Below are 17,066 nucleotides of genomic sequence, written 5' to 3'. Positions count from 1 at the left end.
TCAACTCAAAATCGATCAAAGACCTAAGTACTAGAAGCAAAACTATAAAACTCTTAGATGAAAACACAGGGAAAGATCTTCAGGTTCTTGTATTAAGCAATGGATTCCTAGATTATACAAAAAACATAAGCAACAAAAGAAAGAAAAAATAGATAATTGTGACCTCATCAAAATTTAAAACTTTTGTACGAAGTACTTCATCATGAAAGTTAAAAAAAAGACTACATACGGAATGAGATAAAATATTTGGATACCCCAATGCTGGTGTAGCAGTTTGATATGGTTATGGATTCCAAAAATAGATATTGGATTATGTTTGTAATCTGATCTGTAACCTGGGCATGACTGAGTTATGATTAGGGCATTGAATCCTCACCCTTGGTGGGTGGGAACTCACAGATAAAAGGCATGGCAAAGAACAGAGTTGAGAGTTTCTGATGTTGGAATTTTGATAGAGTTTGATGCTGAAGCCTTAAGCTGGAGCCCCGGGGAAAGAGACAGAGCCGTTCACTTGATACTCTACAGCTGACCTTGTGGAGAGAGGCAAAGCCTAGAGAGCCTCATAGTCTACAGTAGATCTTGTGGAGGAAACAGAGGAGCTGAGCCCAGAGGAACCCAGGAAGCCTGAACCCTGGCAGACGTCAGCAGCCATCTTGCTCCAACATGTGAAATAGACTTTGGTGAGGGAAGTGACTTATGCTTTATGGCCTGATATCTGTAAGCTTCTACCCCAAATAAATACCCTGTATAAAAACCATCCAATTTCTGGTATTTTGCATCAACACCCCTTTGGCTGACTAATACAGCTGGTAAGGGTTTACTATCCAGAATATACAGAGTTGTAGGAACAACTCAACAACAAAAAGACAAACAAACCAATTAACAAAACAGTAAAAGACCTGAATAGACAGTTCCCCAAAGAAGTTATACAAATGGTCAATAAGTACATGAAAAGATGAGATGCTCAACATCATTTGCCATTAGGGAAACACAAATCAAAACCACAATTAGATACCATTTCCCACCCACTGGAATGGTTAATATTAAAAATACAGAAAAATAAGTGTTGGAAAGGATGTGGAGAAATAGGAAGACTCATTTATTTTTGATGGGAATAAAAAAATGGTTTAGTCACTGTGTAAGACAGTTTGGTAGTTCCTTAGAATGTATAGAATTATCATATGACCTGGCAATCCCACTGCTAGTATATACCCCCAAAATTGAAAACAGGGACTCAAACAGATATTGGCATGCCAATGTTCGTAGCAGTGTTATTCAGAATTGTGAAAAGATGGAAGCAACCCGAGTATCCATCAACAGGTAAGCGGATAAACAAAATGTGATATATGCATGTAACAATATTACTCAGCTATAAAAAGGAATGAAGTTCCCGAAACAGTACGGACAAAACTTGAAGACATCATGTCACACTTTCTGATTTTTTTCTGTAAATCTATACCCACTCTAATAAAAATAAAGGAGGGAAATGGATGTGGCTCAAGTAGATGAGCACCTGCTTTCCACATGGGAGGTCTCGGGTTTAGTCCCTGGTGCCTCCTAAAAACAAAACAAAACAACAAAAATTAATGAAAAAAAAAACAACTCAGGGGAGCACGTTCTTCCCACATACGAGGTCCTGGGTTCAATCCTGGGCCTGGTACCTCAAAAAATAAATGAATAAACAAAAAAATAATTAAAGGAGGAAAATAAAAATAATGTATAACATTATAATTTTGGAAAAAATTAAGCCAGACCTCAAAATTAAAGAATCTAACTACATTAAAATCTTAATCTCTGACAAAAGAAATCATAAAATAGAAACAAGCAAAAGCCTAGAAGAACAACAATTATATCTGGAATATATGAAGCACTTCAACAAATAAATAAGAAACCACTGACCCTCAACAGTAAAATGGGCAATGGCTATGAATAGGCAATTCACAGCAGCGGTAATCAGAATGGTCTATGAGCACATGAAAAGACCCTCCATCTTACCTGTACCCAAGGAAATGGAAATTAATACAGCAATAAGATTCTATTCCCCTTCTGGTAGACTGGCAAAAATTAAGGAATTTAACAATATCAGGAGTTGTCGGATATAGAGAAATTAGAACTCATGTACGTAACTGGCAGGAAAATAATTTGGTACACTTACTTTGGAAAGCAATTTGCCAATATCTAGGAAACTGGAATATGATCCAGAAATTTCATTTACCGTATATAACTTAAACATGTGCACAAGGAGATCTAAAAAACATTTGTAATTGTGCAAACAGTTCACGAAGAGAAAAATGAGTGATTTATCTGTTGTATATTTATACACGGGAATATTCAAGAATTAAATGGTTACTTTAGAGATACATGATTCAACAGGAATAAATCTCACCACAGAGTGAGAAAACTTGTTGAAGAGTGACATGGCCTATGCATCGCTGGCCGCGAGGCTCGGGCGGGGTGTTCCAGAGTGTAATAAGCCTTCCATGTAAGACTAAAGGAACACACGAATAGCACACATTCAGCAAAGCTGGGATTGTGCAAACCAACCTGAGAACAGCAGCTCCCTCTGGGAGGGCAAATGGGAAACGGGATGAGAGGAGGGATCAAGGGGCATATAATCCTAACATAATGATTTATGTCTTTTAAAAAGTCTAAAACAAGCATTACAAAATGTTGATGTGTGCTAAATCTGAGTAAGGGATCATTATTACAGTTCTCGCTTTACTTGTCTGAATGTTTGAAAAAAAAACCTAAAAGGAAGGGGAAATGGGGAATAGATGTAGCTCCGTGGCTGAGCGCCTGCTTCCCAAGTATGAGGTCCAAGGTTCAATTTCCTGTACCTCTTGGGGAAGAAAAAAAAAAAGGAAGGAAGGAGAAAAGTGCTAAAATGATACAATGCAGCAAGTAAGAAGGAAACAACAGAGGCATTTTTAAAAAGATTTATGTTCTATTTATTTCTCTTTCTCTCCTCTCCCCGCCCCCATTGTCTGCTCTGTGTCCATTCGCTGTGTGTTCTTCTGTGTCCGCTTGCATTCTCAGTGGCGCCGGGAATCTGTGTCTGTTTTTGTTGCGTCATCTTGCTGCGTCAGTTCTCTGTGTGTGTGGTGCCACCCTTGGGCAGCTCAATACGGGGCACACTCCTTGTGCATGAGGCTCCCCTACACGGGGGACGCCCCTGCATGGGAGGGCACTCCTTGTGTGCGGCAGTGCTGTGCATGGACCAGTAACCGCATGATGGGTCAGGAGGCCCTGGGTTTGAACCCTGGTCCTTCTATATGGCAGGCAGATGCTCTATCAGTTGAGCCACATCTGCTTCCCAACAGAGGCTTTTAAAAAGTCCTGTTCACGCTCCTGATAACTGATCTGTTAGGGCTAGTGGGGTTACATGAGAACCAGGTGAGGAAGTGCGCCCCGAGGTAAACTAAGTGATGCGAAGAGGATTCACACTTGGGAAGTGGGAAAAGCAATGGAGAGGGGGAGAGTCCAAGACATTTAAAAAGAATAATTTAAGAAGCTTAGTACAAATTTGGTTATATAAGGGTGGGAGCTTCCAAGATGATGTATGGAAACAATGCAAGATACCAAATGCTGAATATGTGCATTTCTGCTTTCACTTCTATTTATTTTCTTTAAAAAGAATCCTGGGATGTTGGGATATGAAAGAATTATTGACAGAGACAAGAAAACGTGGTAGATTTCCTATGGCCACAAGTTCTTTGCTACCTCCCTCTTCGGGGCGAGGCTAGCTCCCCGCCTTCAGCATGGGCTAGATTTAACCATTATTTGCCTGGAAAGGGGCAGAAGCGCTGTCTCGAGACTTTCAGCGCCGCCAGAGGTTCACAGCTGCCGAGGCTCCCGCACTGGTGTCCTGGAGCAGCCGGCCCCAGGCGAGAGGGGTCACCGCTCTGGGACTTCCACGCCGAGAAGCAGCCAGGAGGGCCCACGGAGACCGTGTGGAGCGAGACGCGGAGCTGTCCTTGTGACCAAGCCCCGCCGGGCGAGTGACCGCACACGCTCCCTGGTGCCCGGGCACCACGCACCGGGCCGGAGCGCCCAGGCAGCCCGCGGAGCCGCGCCGCGGCAGGCCACCACGATGCGGAAAGCTTCCACCCGGACAGTGAGGGAAGTGGCCCAGAAGCAGGATGGGTTTTTGAAATGCTGTCTGGTGTCTCCAGGTCACGCACGCGGAGACCCTCACGGGACGTGCAGCCACGAGAGCCGGCAGGGCCGCCCGGAGGCCCCTGCTCCGGCCAGGCGCGGCATCAGCCCAGGGTCACCGCCCGGCAGCACAGCCCTGGGTCCCGGAGCCCACAGCCCGCAGGGGAGGCGGCTGGAAGCCGCGGCGGGGGCCAGCGCTGCGCAGGGGCGAGCCCCGGGCTCAGGGTGCTGGGGAGGCCTCGCCACGCCTTGGCGGGAGTTGGCGACGCAGGCAAGGGCGATGCAGGGGCGATTTTTCCAGAAGAGGCGCTGCTTCAGCGGTTCTGAAGAACCAGGACACGGGGTCAAAGACAGGGGTCCCCGGGGAAACGGTCCATGGAGGGGTAGGGTCACCGATGGGCCAGCACTGCCGGGACGGGCGGTCACTAAGCAGGCCCTTAGGCGATTTACGTATCACCCTCAGGACACAGCCAGGAGCCTCCCACGTTGCTGCAAAAGCTACGAGAAAAAGTAAGATGCCAAATACGACCCGCAAATTCACGTAACTGTTCATCTAACATCTTCCAAGGTCGTATTTCATCCTAAGCTCCAGGCACGGGCTATTCCCTAAGATTTAAAAAAATTCTCTATTAAAAAATGAAAGGCATGGTTTATCCCTTTTGGGGGACAAACCTGTATTTTTACAGTTCACGAGGTGCTTTTCCTTCCCGACTTTCCCATGCGTTGCGCTCAGCCATCCCCGTTTTACAGATACCGACACTGAGACACTCAGTAGGCGCGGACGATGGCCCCGAGGCCGCATGGCTGGCCAAGAGCAGGATGTGGACTCAAACGATCTAGCTCTCTTTGCAGGGCTGCCCCTGCTTTAAGGTGGTCCGCTGGAGACGGGCGGCTGAAGCACGTGTGTGTGTCGATACACGAGACCACGAGCAGACAGCTGCAAAGGCGTGGCCGCGCCGGCGTGCTCGGGGCATGGGCATGGGGTGTGCTCTGGCCGGGAGGGGGGCTGGTGGAGCCCCCCTGCCGCGGCGAGTTTGGGCCAGATGTTGTGGAGAGCGGAGCCCCTGCCCTGGGGAAGGAAGGGGAGAGGGTGGGCTTAGGGCAGCAGCGCAGCTCTGGGTCAGCACGAGAGCGCCAGAGGAAGGAGCCGACAGGAACACTGTCACCGTGGGGCACATAGGGCAGCGGGTCTCGTTTGGAGAGGGTTTCGCTCCCCAGGGGACTTCTGCCTGGCATGACTCAGGGCGGCGGGTGCTCTGGCACCCGTGGGTGGAGGCCAGAGGCGGGGCTCAGGCTCCTCTAGAGCACACCAGAGCCCCCGCCAAAGAGCGTCACCGCCGGGCTGCAGACCCCACCTCGGTGGTGTCACTTTCCAAAGCCCGTGAGAGCCTGTGTCCTCGTTCTAGAGATAGAGGAGCCCCCTCCGCCGGGTGCAGCACCAGCAGTTCACTACGCTGAGCGCGCGTGGGGTGGGTGCCAGGCTACCGCTGGCCGAGGTTTAGCTCGTTCAATCCTCAGAACAGCTCGCAGGCGGCCACCGCCGTCATCACCATTTAGAGGGAGGCCAGGGATGTGCAGGAAGTGGCCAGCGGTTTTAAGCAACTGTGCTGGGTGACACCGGAGTTTCCCGCTCCAGCAGCAAGAAGGGCCAGGGGCGCGCACTTCAGATGCTTTCCCAGGTGAGGCTGCATGGCTGGCTGGTGACCACTGGGGAAGGGCGGAGGCCGGCTGGTGACCACTGGGGAAGGGCTGAGGCCACCTGGTGAGCACCTGGGGAAGGGCGGAGGCCACCTGGTGAGCACCTGGGGAAGGGTGGAGGCCACCTGGTGAGCACCTGGGGAAGGGTGGAGGCCACCTGGTGACCACCTGGGGAAGGGCTGTGGCCGGCTGGTGGCTACCTGGGGAAGGGCTGAGGCCACCTGGTGACCACCTGGGGAAGGGCTGAGGCTGGCTGGTGGCCACCTGGGGAAAGGCTGCTCCAGGCCCGGGGCCGCCCCCTGCTAAGTAGCTGCGGGCGAGAGGGTGGCGGCGCACACCCGCCCCAGCATTGACTGGGCCCACGCGGTGTGCCGGGTGCTGCAGCCAAGCGTGGACGAGCCACCGGGTCCTTCTCCTCACGCCCGTGTCCACGGCAGGGGCCCGGCCCTGGTGGGAGGTGTGGGGCTGCCAGTGTCCACGGCACCACTACCCGCGGGCTGGTCCAACAGCAGGGGTGTGGCTCCCGGGTCCAGGGCCAGAGGCTGCCTGCTCCTGGAGCTGGAAGCACGCGGGCTGCAGCCTCAGGGCCCTGCCCATCGCCCATGCACGGCCTCGGAGGGAGTCCCATCCAGGCCCAGCTGGCGCCCGGCTCCCAGCTCCCCCAGCACCTCTGCTAAGGGCTCAAGACGCCGGCTCCATCGCACTCCTTGCCTAAAAAGAAGAGCCTCGAAGGCCCTGCTGAGAGGGTGGGGTCACCCCAATGCGCTAAGATCAAGGACGTGTGTCTTCCCGGGGCTCATGATTCACCCGCCACAAAGCGCAGCAAGGGCCAGAGGAGCTCACAGCAGGGTACTCTCCGCGGGGGGCGGGGGTCAGGGGTCAGGGAAGACGCCCCCGAGGAAGTGGAGAGAAGCAGGCCTCGCGCGGTGACTCCACAGAGACCAGCCGGCATGGGCGAGCACAGAGGAGGGGGCTTGCGCGTTTGGGGAAATGAAAACAGCGCAGCAAGGCAGCCATGCTCTCTTCCCCCCATCCCCTTGGCACGGTGTCACACCATCTGCCTAACTCGAGAGTCCAATACATTTTCTGTGCTTCATTTCCCTTTTCTTGAAAATACAAATAAAAAGACTGTTTTTCCTGGATTCGAAGTGCACATTTCCCGCTCCCCCCTTTTTAACATTCGTGAAATCAGGATGGGTCTTACGATAGATTTGTCTATTTCTTGTTTTGTTGGTTGGTTGGTTGAACTACCTTCCTTAAAACCTACTGGCCAATGGTTAGGATTTGTAAAAGGTGGGGCCATTTTGTTTCACCTTACTGACCCCCTAGGGCTAAGAGAATACAGACTATCAGAGGAGATTAAGGCCCAACACAGTGGTTCTTAGCAGCACCCGGGAGCTTTTCCAAGGTGAGCCATCAATGCCTCTGCCCCATCCCAGAGCCCCGATTTTATTGATCTGGGGTAGGAACCTGATGGGTATACTTTGAAAAATGCCCAAGTGATTCCAAGGTGCACCCAAGATGGAGAGCACCCACTTGTCCCAGTGGGTCAGCAAAGACTGTCTACGGGCCAAAGCTGACCCCCTGCCTGGGTTGATCGATAAAGTTTTATTGGAACATGGCCCTGTCATTTGCTTACCAGGTGTGTGCGGCTGCCTTTGTGCTACCAGAGCAGAGCTGAGCAGCTGTGACGGAGCCACGACGGTCGTTAGCTAGCTCCTTACTGAAGGAGCGCCAAGCCCTGCCCTGCGTCCCAGCTGCTCAGAGCGTGGCCCCCGGGTCAGCACCCCCGGGGTGCTGTCAGAAGAGCAGAACCTCGGGGCCTCCGAGTTGGAGGCTGCACTGAGCAGGACGCCCGGGTGATGGGTAAGCTCGGTTCAGCGGGGCACCGCCCTGTGCTCCCGCCGCTGCACGCCCCTCATTGTCCCCAGGTCTTCACGGCAAGCTCCTGCCTGGGCGAGGACCTTCCATCCCAGTTTAGGCCAGGCCTGCTTGGGGAGTCCTCTCATAGCACATCGTGGTCACTTGCACCTGCGCGTTTCTCTCTAACGTCTGTTCCCTCCCTAGACTGGAAGCGAGAGCGGAGGCAAGGGAAAGGGCTGTGCAGGGGCCAAGTACGGCTGGGTGCTGCTTCCAAGAGCACAGCAAGGAAGAGAAGGAAGAGCAGGCTTGGGAGCTGGTGGAGGAGAAAGAGCAGAAGGCGCAGTCTAGAAGGCCCGACGGGGTGCAGCTAGGCTAGAGCTAACCTCCTCTTTCTGTATTCAGCATTTTAGGTGAGTATTCAGTCACACAGAGACCCTGAGGCACTTTGGGAAACCTCCACAGAGCAAGGATCCAATTTCACCAGCTGTTCATTAAGCGAATCTCCACGGACAGATCGGGAATTTAATTAGAAAGGCCGAGAGCCAAGGATGCGATCACTGCTGAGAACGTTCCATTTCAGGAAGCCTTGCCCTTCCAGCAGAATGGAGGAAACGCGTGCTCGCATGCTCCTCTCCCTCTTAACCACAGCCTGCCTCGACTCATTTTTTCCAAATGCCCTTGGGGGTGGAGGGGAACATTTTTGAAGGCCAACTTCTTGCGTGGAGATTAAGCCCACCAGCTGCTCTCGTCTGAGAAGCTGAAGGGCCTTTCAAAACTGAGCACAAGCTTCAGATGGCTTAGCTGACCTCCTCGGGGTCCGGGGCACAAGGCTCACCGACTAGGAGATAAGGTCCATGATCTCGGCTGGAGAAGAAAGCAAGTTCAAAGGAAGAGGAACATCAGGGACTCAAGGTGGGCCAACAGAACCTCAGGGTAGAACCATGCCCATGCCTGGCTCAGCAGACGGGTCATCCAGTAGATCTTGGGGAGATCTTTCATCTCCCCAAGATAAAAGAGGAAGAGGTTGGGAAGGGGCTTCATGGGAAGGGGGAAAGTTGCCCGAATGAGGAGGGTGGAGACATGGATTCTGGTCCCAGGTAAGAGCTGTCGGCCAATCCCTTAATTTAAACTCTCCGAGACTCATTTTCCTCATTTATACAATAAGACAGTTTCAGCTTATTTGTTCATCCAGTCACTTATGCATTCCTTCTTTCATTCAAGAAGTATTTATTGAGTTCTACTAAACGCTAGGCAGCGTGTTAGGCAGCAGGTATCAATGGAAAACCAAAGGTCTTTGTTCTCATGGGGTTTACAGTCTACTGAGTGAGGTGTTTATGAAAGATTACATTAGTGAGTGTAAAATTACAACTGTGTTACGTGCTGCAAAGAGGGGGTTTCTCTGAAATACCAGAGCCAATTCTTTAAAAAGTGAAAGTACACACTTTCAAACTAACTTTTGCTGCTGATGGCAGATGACAATGGAACATCTTGTGTCTAATTGCAACCTTCTTCATGAAGAAATTAAAAGAAATGATGAAGTACTGAGAAATAAAATAAACAGATAAATAAAACCCTTGGGCTTTTGGGAGAAAGCAGACCTATGTTTAAAGTATTTTGCATCTCAGAATACCTATTTATGGATTAAAGTCTATCCAAGAGAATGAGTTGGGTCTCCAACAGAGGCAACTCCATCAATCATGCATTTCGGTTTTTTTTTCCTCTCCAGAATAATGAGTGCTAATTACAAATGACTCTGTGTTCCTAAATTGTTGGGCTATGCAGAACCAAAAGGAGTTTATAAACTGTGTGTGTGTGGTGGGGGGGAGATGGGACATCTCTGGCCCCAGTGAATTTGAAAACTGGATTGCCACAGATGATTAGGTAGGTGTGCCAAAGCAGTAACTTGGCAAAAGTGCTGAACAGTCTTTAAAGTGTGCTGATAGCTCCCTGAAGTGCTATTTTTGCCATTTCCAACCCAATTCTGTACGTAACTTGCTCCTCACTACTAAAGTCTAAAAGTTGGCTTACTCGCTGACCAGCGCAGGCCTGTGAATGTGTTTAGTGCATGCCACCTTGTCAAATGACCTACAAACGTGCGTCTGGGTTCATGAGCATTTCCAGGACGGTTCCCTGAGGCTAACAATTAGGCGCTTATGGAGCTGCTCTGGAATGACGACAGTGGTCACAGAGAGGGGACAACCCCAGAAGATTCTGCTACGGCAAACCCTTGGGAAAAGCGCCTTGGTTTAGAAACTGCATTCATGGCATTGACCCAGGGAATGCAGATGTGGACCTCGAGGAGAAGGCAGAGTCTCTGGAAGGAACCGTGAGAGGGAGTGAGGCACCAGGATCTGATATGACACTGCTGCCGTTTCCAAGGGCACCGCCCATGCAGGGCTTCCAAGGCTGAAGGGCGTTTTCCTCCCGAGTTCTACCCAAAGCCCCCGTATCGAAGTGCCCCCTAACCTATGCCTCCAGGAGTGGGCAAGTACCCTCTCAAAACATCACAGGATCAAGTGAAACAGAGTACTTACCATGCTGAATCCAAAGTAACTATCGTTTATTGAGCATCAACTATGTGCCAGGCACCATAATTTTATCAAATCCTCTCAATCACCCTGTGGTTTAGGAGTTATTTCCCCCTTAGATGAAAAAACCCAAGTTCAGAGAGGTTCTATGACTTGCCTGGGACCACTCGCTAATAAGAAGCCTGGGCCCAGCTCATTTATTCTACAACAGCTATCTCCTGAGCATCTCCTAAGTGGCTACTGAACAGGGAGGATGAAGTGGACACAGTTTAGGGGGAGAGGCCACTAATCCAGGCACAGCATTGTGGCTAGGGGCCCAGGGTTGGACGGGGTCACAGAGCAGGGCACCCTACCTAACAGAGGGTCCAGAAATGCCTTCCCAAGAAATAGATGTGTCAACGAGTCCTAAAGGAGGAGGAGGAGGTCAGCTGAAGGGTCTGTGGATGCTATTCTAGGTTGAGGAACCCTCAAGTGCAAATGGCGGGAGGTGGGAGAGAGCAAGGGTCCTTGAACAAGTGGAGGGTTGGGATTGGTGGCCAAGGAAAAGGCAGGCATGAAGCAGAAGAGGTAAGCAAATGTTGGACGGTAGCAGCATTTTCAGTTTTCAGCCAGGACAAGAATCTCGGGTTTTAGCTGAAGCCATTGGAGGATTTTATGTGCAGGTGGTGTCGGGAAGCTCCCTCAGGCTGTGAGAAGGGGGCTAGACCAGAGGAGGGAGTGCACCAGGAGCAGGTACTGTCTGGGTGAAAGAAATGATGGCGGCCTGGGAACTGGGGGTAGTGGTGATGGAGAGAAGAGAGCAGTTTGCAGAGATCCTCAGGAAACTAAATTGCTAGGATTGGGGGTTGGTTAGATGGGATTGCTGATGAGGGCCAAGGACAGGGTCAGCGGTTCAAGACTACTGCAAAGTGTTCTGGTGGAACCATTGACTGTGCCTCCACAGGAAGAGGGCAAAGCCTGGGGAGAAGACAAGGCATTCTGTATGGGACTAGTTGGATTTGTAAGGCAAGGTAGTCAAGTAGCTGATGGGTTGTTAGATATTTAGATCTGGAACGTAAGGAAAGGACGGGCCTGGGATTGTGCGTTAGGAAGGCACCGGCAAGTAAATGGTGGCTAATCCTGTGGAAGAGATATGGCGGGCCAGGAGGGACAGGGACAGCCAGTTCCACCTTTGGAAAGCGTGTCTGGGCCACTCACAACCAGCCAAGGTGCTCTTTGTGCTACTTCTCCAATGCCGGGGTCCCTCGGAGCCTTCACTGCTATCTCCCTCCATCTCCCTGTGACAGTTCTCCGAAGAGCTGACGGGAGTTTGCGTAGCATTTGGATTGGGCCATGGCCAACAAACTCTCTGACCCAGACCCAAGTGAAGCACCACGAGGTAGCAAAAAAATCCCGTTCTCTCATGTGGAAAGCCAGAACTCACTCTTGATTTTTGGCTCGAATGGAATCTATAGTACGCTTACAGCTAAAACACTGCATCACCAAAACAGCTTGCAAGCTGTCATAGGTTGGGTTTCAATTAGTTTATTTGGGTGGTAAATCCCGGAAAGATGGATAGAGGAGTGGGGAAATGAAAGGGCAGAGGAGGAAGTCAACCTGGAATTGTTCATGGGCAGGCAGGCTGCTGCTCTGTGCAGCTGGAGCTTAATTCCACCGGGCACCTCTGGAAGAATGCACAGATCTTACCTCGAGCTGCCTCTCCCATGGTGGGAGAAGGCTGGGGCACTCACAACTTCCATCCTTTGTGGGGTGAGGGGATGCTCTCTGGGGGTTAGCCTCCAGGATCTCTGACCTGTGCTACCCAAGTCAGGCATGCACAAAGTCAGAGACGCCCTTAGGTAGAGCCGCAGGCGTGCAAAGTGAGAAAGCCTCACCACCCATGGATGAGCGAAAATGGAGGGAAAACAGCAGGGCATTGGCTCATCCTCAGGCCAGGAGAGAAGAGAAGAGTCTGGGCCCTGCGGGAATCTGCAGGATTCTTCTGGGTATTACAGATTCTAGCCATGGAAGGGGACGGGGTCACAGAGCTACCGCCGCATGCTGCTTGGGGTGAGGTAGGGCACCAAAACACGGGAGCCAGCCCATGAGACTCCCTGCCGAGACACCTTCCCACCAGACACTAATGGCCAAATGTGACCATGACTTGCTCATGACCTTCAACGTTCTATTGGATTTGGACTTATGCAGTGGAGACTTGCCGTCAGAATTCCTTGCCAAACATTAATCAAGTTGTTTTTTTAAAAGGACTCAATAAGTGATTAGTTTATGATTTTTCAAGCCAGCACTGATGCCTTTGCCAGCTAACTCTGGCAAAATTCTTCCTCTCTGAAGTCTAGGATATAGTACTTAGAGCATTCCAGAAACATTCCAGAGTCCAATCAATACCCAAATCCCAAATTATAAATGGTTAACTATGTATTTATTTATTCCTCAGCCTATAGGGGAAGGTCGAGGCTCAGGTCCACAAGACTAAATGTAAACTCATTCTTCCCTCTCCTCTATTGTTTGAGCACTTGGGAAAAACTGTCTCATTGGGCCAAAATTAAATCATTAAATTTCCTTAGACTTGTTATTTGGAACTGTAAAAAGTGTTAGCGAGTTGTCTCAATCAAGACAGCTCATAAAGGTAAGATTTTGTCAGAAACGAAACCAAGTGTTGCTTGTTTTAGCAATTCTTGACTTCATAAGCAGCTGACACTGCCATGTATCTTGCATGGAGATTTTGCACGTTACTGGATTTTTAAAAAGCGCAACTGCTCCAGCTTTATGTGAGGTGCATACTTCAGCCAAACCTTTGAAGTTGTTAGGTCACTTACCAAGTATTTATTGGCTACCTACAAATTGCCAGGTACTGTGGCAAGAGTTAGCCATGTAGGAGATGCAAGAAATTTTTTCTTCTGCACGTGATTTAGGCCAAACAGGATCTATTTTCCCCCATGGCCACAGGGAGTCTCTTCCAAACCTCCCTGCCAGGGCCTTGGGGTTACCCCAAGGAAAGACAAGTTCTGGAAGGAGGGGAGGGGTCAAGAGAAATGGTGAGGCAAAGCCGCTATTATTTCTTCATTAAAAAAAAAAAAGTTTGACCTTTAATTAGTCACATTTTGCACAGGATCCTCTATGCCTCTTTAACTCCCCAGTCCCTTAAACAATGGAGGGTGGCTCTGGGACCTTTATTTTAAAAAGCTGAAAGCAGAAATCACAAAACCATCACCCAGAGAAACTAAATCACCGAAGGTACTTTTCAGAGCCGTCTACCTGCAGCGCTGCTTCCCCAGGAGAAGTCTCTCCACGCAGAGGGCACGGGCTGCAAAGGGGCAGCGTAATCAAACCAGAGGCCACAGCCCCCAAGCCTCTTTTAGGACAGGGAGCCTGGGCACAGCCTCTCCTTAACCGGTCTCTGCAAACTAGAACACCTAGGCAAAAGGGAGACGAGGCCGTCGGGCTAGGCACTCATTTCTGGTGTTCACGTCGCACTCCGTGGAAACACGGTGTCTGAGGGAGGCCAGAGCCCAGAGGAAAACTGCTCGCGGGAACTGTATTGGGGGAAGGCTCCCTCCTGCTTGACCGTCAGCCCTGCGGCCACCACCAGCACCACCGCCCTCTTATCAGCATGCGCTTGCTCCTTGCAGGATCTCCCTGTTCTCCCCACCCAGACACAGGTGGGGTCACTGCTCCGTGCGATGGGGGGACGCGGGGCTCCGGAGGTGAAGGGGCTTGTCCCAGCTGGTCTGTAACTCGAAGGCAGACTTGTTGACCAAAGCGAAACCACTGCCCACTTTACACAACAACCGTGATCAGGAAAGGGGAAGAAGGGTTTTGGCAACATTTGATCTTCCTGGACAAGTCTTTGTATTCAGGATACTTATTTGGCCTGGATATAGAAAATCTAACCCTCCTACTCTGACTTGGGGCTGCAGGGCCCAGTGTGCTCCGGTTTCAAACACGTCTCCAGGAGCCTGGCGCACTTTCTCTTATTGGCAGGGCTTCCAGCTAACGATCGTGTATTATTGAGAATTTACAGAGGCGGGGCGTATGGACTGACAGGGAAGTTCTTTTCAGAACCTTTTAAGAACATCACATAAGCAGTATATAGTATACTGTATATAAATATATATACACACACATGTGAATATATGAATAAAAATGCACCAACTTTTCTCATAGTTCTTGTAAATTGACCTTCATTTGGTGACTTAATTTGCTACTTTTGGTATGGATTTCTGTACTAACAAATAAATCTGCATTTCTTCATAGCTATTCTCACTATTCAAACTTTCTGAAATTCGGACTATCTGAAGGGAATGGGAAAACTGCAAACTGCAAGTATATCACATTTAACAAAGACATTTTTTTTTAAGAGAATTGTTCCACAAGATTTAGCACAGGGTAATAGTGTTTTGTTACTAGAGAGGATTCTCTGATGAGTCCTTCACATAAAGTCTCTTATGAAAACCATAAAATGATTTCATCTGGTACAAGGTTCAAAACACACCTACTCTTGAGTGGAGGGCACACTTTTCCTTCAGGCTCTGCTCTGCTCTTCTAATATTTTGGAATAAACTGAGAGAATAACTTGACAACTCCTTTTAAAAGGACAAAAACTTTTAAGTCCATTATATTTTAAACAACTTTATTTAGACATTTCGTCAGCATTTTTATGTAGGTGGCCCCGTTTATGAAAACACTAAATAATAAATGTAACACCATAACTTCAAAATGTCCCAGCTGGTAATTTTATATTAAAATGTTACTCATCAAACAAATCATTTTGTAAAAATTAAGCAGCTAATCAATTCTTCAGCTACAGACATCCCTTCCTATCTTACCAGCATCTCCAGGTCCCCGTTTCCATCTCTCCCCCATCGAAACATTCTCCCCACGCCCACCCCCACTGGCAAAGGTTATGGAGAAGTATCTCTGTAAAACAGACTCTAAAAAGAGGAATGACAGAACGCAAGCGAAATCACACCCCAGTTCCACAGCTCTTCCCTCTTGGGCACGCCTTCCTCCCCACTCAGGCCATTGTCGCCGCGGGGCCCGCGCCGGACAGGTGGGCCCAAGCCGGACAGGTGGGCCCCGCGCAGCAGGTGCTCCCGGAACCCGGGGACGGTGCCCCCACCCCAGCCCGCCCCTCAGAGGCAGCTCAGGTTTGGGCTGCCCTTTCCGCCGAGACCGCCTTCCCTCACTCATTCGTTCCCCGAGGGGCCCTGGGTGCCCGCCGCGCCCGGCTCTGCAGGGAGTGGGCCACGCGCGGTTCAGGACCCGCAGCCTCCCAGGCTCCCGCGTGCGCGGCGCGGCGTGGGCCCCGGGCCGAGCCTTGCAGCAGAGGTCCACGCTGCCCGACGTGGAGAGGGACGGCGCGGCCGCTGCCCCTGCCCGCGGGACGCACTCCTGCGCCCCCGCCCCCGCAGCCCCGCGCCCCCGCAGCCCCGCGGTGCGGGCCGGCTCTAGCTCGCAGCACAGATGCCTGGACCCCGCCGGCCCTCGCCGTCGCCGCAGCGGCCCCGGGCTCCTCACTCACCTCGGGGAGAGTCCGCGCGGCCCCAGCTGTGCTTCCCCAGCCCCGCGCGGCCCCGGGGCGCTCACCACGGGCAGAGCGCGCGGCGCGGGCCACGGACGCGGGCCCGGGAGCAAGGCGGGCGGCCTCTGCCTGCAGGTCGGCGGGCGGCAGCTGCGCCCGCGCCCCTGCCCCGCACTATATAAGCGCTCCTCCCCGCCCCGGCCCGACCTCTCCCCGCCCCGGCGGCCCCGGGCCCGGCGCGTCCCGCGGGACAGGGGCGCAGCGGCGGAGCTGACGCAGCGCGAGCGGGGGCCCCGGGGATGGAGCCGGTCCTGCGGCATGCCCCCGACCCGCCCCGGCGGGACCCCCGCTCGGCTCCCGCGTGGGAGGAGGCGCGGGCCGTGGGAGCAGCGCCCGGCCAGGCAGGGCGGACGCGCGGGGCGCACGAGCAGGGCGCGGGGCTGCCGCGGGGCGGACACGCAGGGCGCACGGGCAGCGCGCGGGGCGGACTGGCAGGGCGCGGGGCTGCCGCGGGGCGGACACGCAGGGCGCACGGGCAGCGCGCGGGGCGGACTGGCAGGGCGCGGGGCTGCCGCGGGGCGCCCCGCCGCCGTCTTGCCAGGGTCCGCTGGAGGAGGCGGCGTCTTGCCGGACCCCAGGGCCTCGGGGTGGCGGGAAGTGCTCCCCTGCGCTGGAAGCTGGGACCCGCAGCTCGCGTCCCAGCCGCCCGGCGCTCCTGGTTGGGGACAGGCGCCCCTGGGGCCCTGCTCGCAATCCGAGGTCCCGGGGGCTTCTGCTCGCTCTGTCCGTCCATCCACAAGTTCGTTTCACAAATACTGAGCACCTGCGGAGTGCTAAAATGAGGTGCGTAGGGTGCCAAACCAGGTCAGTGTCTCCTCACAACCTGGCTGGGTGGACAACCTGGAAACAGGACACAGGGGCAGTAAGTGTTGCTTGGGGCAGGTGAAGCGCGCCCCGTGTTCAAACGGCGGGAGAGAAGTGCTGTTTCAGGGAACTAAGTTTTTCCTGTCTTCCTGTCTCTCGTTCTTTTTTTGCATTTTCGATTTAATGTGGATTTTTTTTTTTTGGTAAATAAATAAAATTTCAAATTAGTATGAATTTTACAGTTCATCTTTATATTGTGCAAGTTTTAAACTCAGTTATTAAAACTTTTAACCTGTATGTGGAATCACCAGAATTACAAGTTGGACCTTGGCGCACGTAGTACAGCCGTGGGCATTTCATTCTTCCCTGAGGAGAAAACGCTGCGCGATCCGCCTGTTAGCGCCTCACCTGATAAGCACGCCTCACCTGATAAGCAC

General features: G+C 51.9%; 1 protein-coding gene across 1 annotated transcript in view; it reads right to left on the bottom strand.

The window, feature by feature from the left end:
• COL6A6 (collagen type VI alpha 6 chain) overlaps positions 1 to 15,858 on the bottom strand; it is a 135,872-nt gene extending 120,014 nt beyond the window's left edge. Inside the window, exon 1 of the mRNA XM_058290639.2 lies at positions 15,766 to 15,858. The gene's annotated coding sequence lies outside the window, so the exon portion shown is untranslated. The remainder of the gene's footprint in view (positions 1 to 15,765) is intronic.
• Between the last annotated feature and the right edge of the window lie 1,208 nt (positions 15,859 to 17,066).

This window comes from Dasypus novemcinctus, chromosome 31 (assembly GCF_030445035.2).
Source record: "Dasypus novemcinctus isolate mDasNov1 chromosome 31, mDasNov1.1.hap2, whole genome shotgun sequence".
NCBI lineage: Eukaryota > Metazoa > Chordata > Mammalia > Cingulata > Dasypodidae > Dasypus > Dasypus novemcinctus.
The sequence above is the reverse complement of the archived record's forward strand: the minus strand, read 5'-3'. Positions and strand labels throughout refer to the sequence as shown.